This window comes from Oncorhynchus mykiss, chromosome 14 (genome assembly GCF_013265735.2).
Source record: "Oncorhynchus mykiss isolate Arlee chromosome 14, USDA_OmykA_1.1, whole genome shotgun sequence".
Taxonomy (NCBI): Eukaryota; Metazoa; Chordata; class Actinopteri; order Salmoniformes; family Salmonidae; genus Oncorhynchus; species Oncorhynchus mykiss.
The window spans coordinates 24,335,274-24,342,415 of NC_048578.1; positions in this window are offsets into that span (position 1 = coordinate 24,335,274).

The following is a 7,142-nucleotide window of genomic DNA, read 5'->3' on the forward strand; positions in this document are numbered from 1 at the left end:
TCCACTATCCAACCTCACCTGTGACAGACAGCGATCCCTCTCCATTTCCTATTGGACGAGAGGAGAGAAAAATCGCGTGATGATTGGCCACTGTAAATTACGACACACTCACGTCCTGTCTGGCAATAAATATGTTTTTTAAAGGTTAACCCCTCACCGGTCAAAAGGGCTGTTGTATATCAAACCATGAAAATAAAATGACCCATTGGAATGAGAGTAGCCTAGCTAGCATATGTTTGTCTTTAGCCAACGGACACCAATATATACGCATACACAACTGTAGCCAATGTCACTCAGAATAATAAGAACTTCGAGGTTGATAGTAATACAGCTGTCAGTCTACCTGGGTGGCTGTTGTTGTGCGCCTTCTCCCTATCCATACATAGGCCTACCGTTTGCTCAATAGATGCCGTTATTGACGACGACCTTGGCCATGAATCTATACTGTAAATACCAACCACCTGAACCACAGGTAAGATTCACTCGGTGTCAAATGTATTCAATTAAGGTTGATAACTCATCATAAATGTAAAACAAAGAATAGTTATATGGTAGGGACTATTTGCGTAATGTCTGGAGTTCTTTCTGAGGAGCATCTTCCCCTGAAATAATGATGTAGGCTTTATGCTTCTCCTTCTGTATGTTATAAAGCAAATGCCTAAACCCCATTTAATTTCAATGCATGCACATTATGTTTTTCATGGTTTGCCACATGCAGGCCTATAAATTAACACAGACCTCGGGTGTCGGTGACATGATCTGTGGGCCCGCAGGCAGCACATTGAGGTAGGAGGAATAATTATTTTCTCATTGGCAATTGATCGAATTGAGGTCTTAATAAATTCGTCCAAGATTTATCATTGATCTTGTTTAATTTAGCTGTAGGTAACCTAGCGGGAGCGTTGGGCCAGTAAATGAAAGGTCGTTGGTTCGAATCCTCGAGTCAACTAGGTGAAAAATCTTTCCATGTGCTCTTGAGCAAGGCACTTAACCCTAAATGCTCCTGTAAGTCATTCTGGATAAGAGCGTCTGCTAAATGACTAAAATGTCATTCAGGAGCCATGCTTGTGTGTTTCCTCTCGCAATGATACCTCAACAGTAGGCAACATATAGGCTAATCTTTAGCCTATTATTTCAGATGTTATATTATCACCATGGTATCGTGCATTTGGTTTAGGATATAAATAAATACTAAATTAAGTCGAGCAATATGTGTTTGTCTTGTAGCTTTAGGCCTCTCTGTAGGTTTTGTAGGATCATAGTGTAGGCATATCATTCATGTAATAGCCTGCGTCCCAATTGGTCAGATTGTGTTGTGTTATCTGATAATACCAGGTGTAGCCTCCTTTATAGTCTACGCCAAGGGCTACCACTAATAATAATAATACATGTCATAGTATTATTTTTATTTGTATAGTTGTTATTGTTATTGGTGTACATCATATACTTTTTTATCGTGATGTTAGTAAGACATGAATAAACATCAACAACATTCATTCAGCGCACAATGCAAGCGTGAATATTCGAACGCTTCAGCAGTTCCCATAATATAGGCTTCTAACCATGTCACTTTATCCACTATCGTCCACTAGCGTTTATCCACTATCTTCTTTTACATTGACTCATATTTGTGTTGATTGAAAGTTGGTGATATCAGTAGGCCAAGACCTGAGGCACCATTAACACTAGATACAGGTAATGCATCAGCTGATCTTTTGTATATATATATATATATATATATAAAATTAAATATACAATATATATATATATATATATATATATATATATATATATATATATATATATATATATATATATATATATACACACAAAAGATCAGCTGATGATTTACCTGTATCTAGTGTTAATGGTGCCTCAGGTCTTGGCCTACTGATATCACCAAATTTCAATCAACACAAATATGAGTCAATGTAAAAGAAGATAGTGGATAAACGCTTTATATATAAAACAAGTAAATCAATACAATAGGCTACCAATTAAAACACACAAAAGGCATAACTGGTATTTGTGAATGTCTACTTGCGCAGAAAAGCTATCGAGTTATGCGCGGTTTATGCGTAGGCCTATGTCATTTATTATATAGTTAGGCCTTGATTAATAATATATTTTATGGGCACAATGTAGAGCATAATGTTGAATAAGCAGGGATTTTTAGATTTATTTTGAATTTCAACCGTTTAACAGAACCATAATAGGGTCATTGGCATTGAATCTGATGCTATAATTTCAGATATTTGCAGTGTTATTATTTCCATTCTAAATAGCTTCCTCATCTTGATAACAGTTTGATGATTGCAACAGTTTGCAGTGATTATAAATATCAGCACGAACCCACTGAATATAACGTGAGGTCATATGCCTAGAAAATGTATAGGGCAATTGATGACAAGCATATGACAAGCATATGTTATGAGTGTGTAATCCTATCATACCTGGATCAATGATGTCATTGGCAGACCTTTTGCATGTATATGTCCTACCACCTAGTGGTCACTGAGTATACTACTTTGCAATTTGCATATGTGGCATCCTTGACTTTTCCCATTCCAATATGATGATAGTAGATGTTGTTGGGAGGTTGATAAATCAGGGATGTAAATATAATTCTTATCTTAATAACGTTTTCTGAGGTAATGAATTTATACTCAAGAAATCCATATAAAAAGACTGTTACTTACTACTGTCCCTGCAGTTAAAGATATATTAGTGAAAACACTAGCAGCCTGAAGTACATATAGGACCTTTCCCTGCTGTGCAACTGCATGGACCCTGCACCTGGATTAGAAGGGGACCTCATTTTCATTTTTCACAACATCTTAAAAGACTGCTTTTGTGTACAGACAATTGATTGTTCGTGCTACTTTTGCATTTTTTATGACGATATCATGACATATGATCCTTGCAAAAAGTTGACTGCTGATCTCAACAACTCCTTCCTTACAGGAATAACCCCAGCTGACTTAAGACTTCAAGTTTGACTTAGTCTTGAAGAGAATTTGAAAAGGTTTTTGTAATGAGTCTTCCCTGCTTTAGCCACAGAAGGAGGGTAAAGAGAAGGTAAGAGAGAATAAGATGGAAAATGGGTCAAATTGAGAGTTTGTTCACGTGCCAGAGGTCCACAAAAGAGGAAGTCACCCTGGTTATCAATACAATGTCAACCAGGACTCCCTGGGCTCCAGCGTGTTTAGATAACCAAACTGGGATGAATCATAGAAAGTAAGTAGCTATAAGTGGCAAGAAAACTAAACAGTGTACAGCAAGACAATAAGTGATGCAAAGTAAGTGATATGCAATAAAAGCTTCAGCGTGTGTATGCATAGAGTAAAGCAAGATTGATGTCACAGATGTATAAAAGCATTTCTTTGCAAAGGAAAGTCATTCATGGCACTCAAGGAGAAAATCTACCTTTAATGAATTCATCCCAAATCGGCGTACCAACTTGTGGTTCAAATTTTTAAAGAATTGGCAGAAGTGGTGAAAGAACTAATTGGAAATAAATCCAATGTCCCCATCAATTTCACATATTCTTCCAGACCATCAACAAAAGCATACTTTTGTCCCTTTTCAGAATGTATCTTCTCCTCTGCCATTTCATTTGTGGGTGTGGGACTTATGTGCAATTAGTTAGAAATATACTTGTGAAGAGATTCAAAACTGCCCAGACACATAGGCTCTCTAGGACCGGGTTTGGAAAACTATATAGAAACCCCATAGTGTTTGAGTAAATGCCTGTTTGTAAGGTCCACATCATGCTCTCTAGCCTGTATATAGAGGGATACTCAGGGACAGCCAAGGTAGATTAGATAAGATGGGTCCCTCTGCTGGCTGGGAAAGACACTGACATGGAGGTGGTGTCTGGGGCCCACAGGTAAATATGGGCTTTGTGACATTCAGATGTAGGATCTTAATTTGAGCATCCTGATGCAGGAGATAAAACTTGTAGTTTATTTGATGTTTTTTTAGCTTTTGTTAATGTCTTATCTAAGCACTGCAGAACGATCATAAGGAAGTTTATCGCTGGTTGGGGTAAGTTTCTCAAAACCAATTGAAATGTAAAAAAATAACAAAAATAAAAAAAAGAGTCTGGACTATTCTATAACCTCCCATTTTCATCCAAAATACAGATTTAGTTCAAATAAAGTGAACATCTCCTTTAAATATTGCAGATTGAACCTTTCAAGGTGATTATATGTAATAATTGTAATTATCATCGTTATATTCAATTACAATGATGGCAGATCATTCTGTAATGTTGGTGTTATGGAGAGTTGACATAATGTATTTATTTGTCCACAAATTTCATTTTCACTTCCTGAATACCTCCGTGGTGTGATGTAAGGGAGAAAACTACCACACTCCCTGAATACCTCCTCTGTGTGATGTAAGGGAGAAAACTACCACTCCCTGAATTCCTCCTCTGTGTGATGTAAGGGAGAAAACTACAACAAAAACCAAGACATGCATGTATACTGGGTTAACCTGGCGTGAGTGATTGTGTCTCATTATTTCTACACAGCATATAACTTTAACCGTATGTTTTTAACAGAAATCCTGGTTAATCGAGCCGCATGACAGAACCATGGTAACATCTCTGTTTCCCATCCTCTCCAGGGTGTGTTTATGACAGGTCCTGAACCTTTGCGTGCTGGTATGAGGAAGGAGGCTTGCAGCACGCCATTCTCCCCCTCTCTTACAAGAACCGCTGCCAAATTGCGTTCAGATGGAGCAATACATGAGAGGGCACTGCCAAGAGTCATTTGCAATACCTGCTCCCAAAAGGTCCTCTGCCTTTCTCACCAAATATCAGATCCACCCTTAATCAACTTCGACATTGAGAAGTGGAGGAAGAGCGCCACCGACTGACTATAAGTATGCTTTTAGTCACCTAAGTAATGATTCAAATGCCCCTAATCTTTTTTTTCTCAAGAAACATTATCCTTGCATGCGATGAACCACTAAATGGAAGAACCCTTTGGACGGCACACACCTTATACTGAAAATGTTACCAAGAGACAAGGGAAGAGCAGGCCTAGCTGTGCCCTCCTCCTCTTGGAAGTTATTCAAAACAACTCAGCATTGGCTACATTACTGGGCTCACACTCAAAGCACAGGAGCACTTTTTAGTGGGGGGATAGCCCACTGTTACAGTCCAATTCATTTGTGTAGATAGCGCAGACATGATTTATAGTGGATTTTCAAGTGTGTTCTACTGACAAACGAGCTCCCATCTGCCTCCGGCACGCAATAGACAATACATGCAACTCAAGCACATTCATGCGAGACTTCTCTTTAGTCAAGGGCCTCGTTGCCTAAATGCCTCTGCGACTATTCTCTTTCTCCTGCGCTCACACTTCAATAAAAATGTCCTTCATAGAAAACAAGCCTTTCATGAATGTTATGTCAGATGTACTTCTTTTGAATATACACAGGGGTTTATCAGGTAATCAAGGCTTCAAGGATAATTTAGATGTTCTAGAACTAACTGAGGATAGTTGGACTGAGGTGTCTGACTGTATATTACCACTTTGAGCTCAATACTGCTCATATGGAGGACTTATTATATTATTATATACACAGTGCCTTGAAAAGTATTCAGACCCCTTGACTTTTTCCACATTTTGTTACTTTACAGCCTTATTCTAAAATGGATTAAATACATTTTTTTGCTCATCAATCTACACACAATACCCAATAATGACAAAGTGAAAACAGATTTTTAGAAATGTTTGCAAATTTATTCAAAATAAAAAGCAGAAATACCTTCTTTACATAAGTATTCAGGCCCTTTGCTATTAGACTGGAAGTTGAGCTCAGGCGCATCCTGTTTCCATTGATCATTCTTGAGATGTTTCTACATCTTGATTGGAGCCCACCAGTGGTAAATTCTATTGATTGGACATGATTTGGAAGGGCACACACCTGTCTATATAAAGGTCCCACAGTTGACAGTGCATGTCAGAGCAAAAACCAAGCCAAGAGGTTGAAGGAATTGTCCGTAGAGCTCCCAGACAGGATTGTGTCGAGGTACAGATCTGGGGAAGGGTACCAAAACATTTCTGCAGCATTGAAGGTCCCCAAGAACACAGTGGCCTCCATCATTCTTAAATGGAAGAAGTTTGGAAACACCAAGACTCTTCCTGGAGCTGTCCGCCCGGCCAAATTAAGCAATCGGGGGAGAACAATCAGGCCATTATGGTAGAGTGGCCAGACGGAAGCCATTCCTCAGTAAAAGGCACATGACAGCCCGCTAGGAGTTTTCCAAAAGGCACCCAAAGACTCTCAGACCATGAGAAACAAGATTCACTGGTCTGATGAAACCAAGATTGAACTCTTTGGCCTGAATGCCAAGCATCACGTCTGGAGGAAACCTTGCACCATCTCTACGGTGAAGCATGGTGGTGGCAGCATCATGCTGTGGGGATTTCTTTCAGCGGCATGGACTGGGAGACTGGTCAGGATCGAGGGAAAGATGAACGGAGCAAAGTACAGAGAGATCCTTCATGGAAACCTGCTTCAGAGTGCTCAGATCCTCAGACTGGGGCGAAGATTCACCTTCCAACAGTACAACGTCCCTAAGCACACAGACAACAAAGGAGTGGCTTCGGAATGTCCTCGAGTGGCCCAGCCAGAGGCCGGACTTGAACCCAATCGAACATCTCTGGAGAGACTGAAAAATAGCTGTGCAGCAATGCTCCCCATCCAACCTGACAGAGCTTGAGAGGATCTGCAGGGAAGAATGGTAGAAACTCCCCAAATACAGGAGTGCCAAGCTTTTAGCGTCATACCAAAGAAGACTCCAAGCTGTAATCGCTGCCAAAGGTGCTTCAACAAAGTACTGAGTAAAGGGTCTGAATACTTATGTAAATGTAATATTCCATTATTTTTTTTTTTCAAATAACTTTTCAAACATTTCTTAAAACCTGTTTGTGGTTTGTCATTATGGGGTATTGTGTGTAGACTGATGAGGATTTCCCCCCCCAACTATTTTTAGAAAAGGCTGTAACTTGTCAAAATGTGGAAAAAGTAAAGGTCTGAATACGTTGCCGAATAATGAATAATTTTATGGTGTTCTAGTCTTTGGAAGCTTCTAGAGGTCCCAGATTGTCCATGCCCCTATGCCA